Genomic DNA, 1,336 nt, shown 5'->3' on the forward strand with positions numbered 1-1,336 from the left:
GAAGTTAAGTTAGGTCATTGTCCAAGGTGACACAGGTGGTGAATGGTAGAGTTGAGCCTCAAAACCCAGGCCAGACATCAAAAATTCATACTTTTACCAACTTCACCATACTCCTCCTCCCCAGAACCCACTAAATCTTGGTTGAAAACAAGGACATGTCAACTTGAGCTTTCTTCCTAAGTCAACTTTCAGTGCTGAGAGAATGTTCATGCAATATTTTTATTTAGTAAAGACGGAAATGGAAGCTGAAATAACAAACCGAAACATTCAAAACAGGAGAATAGTCTCAGCCCAAATACTACTGTTGCTGAGGTTTAGTTACATGTAATGAGAGAATTTTGAAAATTACTAGAAAGAAAACTAAATCAACTGACAGAAGCTGCTGCTCCCACCTAAAGCCCACAACCTGGACACTTCTGATTTAGCATCAGATTTAGCATCAGCATGTCTCCAGCCAGAGGCTTATTACAGAAGGAGAATTATTCAGTCTCTGTGATCATGCCAGAAATTCCTCAAGTTCTGCAGAACAATCTCTCATGAAACGAGAGCCAACAATTTCTTAAATGTCTCTGGCATTTAAGAGAAATCGTGAACTTTGCCGGACTCTAATGGATGGGAGAAACATACGAAAGGCTCAATTTCCCCCTTTCTCGTCCTCTAATAGCTATCACTCTCCATTCTCACCCTGTATTAGCTGTTCGGTTTCTTCCCCTCACCCCTACTTCCTGGTAAATAATTCGGAGTGGGACAGGTCCTTTTAGACCACCTAATATGATACCCTACCCAACATCTGAATCTACCATACACACCCAGGAGACTGTCAAACAACTCATATATTAAAACTTCAAGATGGACCACTGCACTCCCTGCAAGGGCAGGCAATACCCTCTCTGAGCAGATCTGTTAGGACAGCTCTTTGAACTGAAATCTGTCTTCCTATAAATTCCACACATAGACTTAATCCACTGGGACTACATGAAAGGAATCAAATCTTTTCTAACAAGACAATGCTTCAGTTGTTTGAAGACAACTCCCATGTTCCTAATTTATTGCTTTTTGAAGACAAATATTCCTAGTTGCTTTAATCTTGCAAGACAGAGAAAAATAATAATGTCTCAAAGCAGTGAATTTATCAGATTATATGATTTAAAAACCTGGGAAACAAATACTAAAACAATGCTATTGGCATTCCATTAAATGCATCACTTCATTCTTGTTACACATTTTTCAAAATGAAAAGGGCCAGGCACTTGGGTCACACCTGTAATCCTAGCACTTTGGGAGGCTGAAGCAGGAGGATTGAGGGCAGGAGTTCCAGACCAGTCTGAGCAAGAGA

Source organism: Propithecus coquereli, unplaced genomic scaffold, assembly GCF_000956105.1.
Source record: "Propithecus coquereli isolate 6110/MARCELLA unplaced genomic scaffold, Pcoq_1.0 Scaffold540, whole genome shotgun sequence".
Lineage (NCBI taxonomy): Eukaryota > Metazoa > Chordata > Mammalia > Primates > Indriidae > Propithecus > Propithecus coquereli.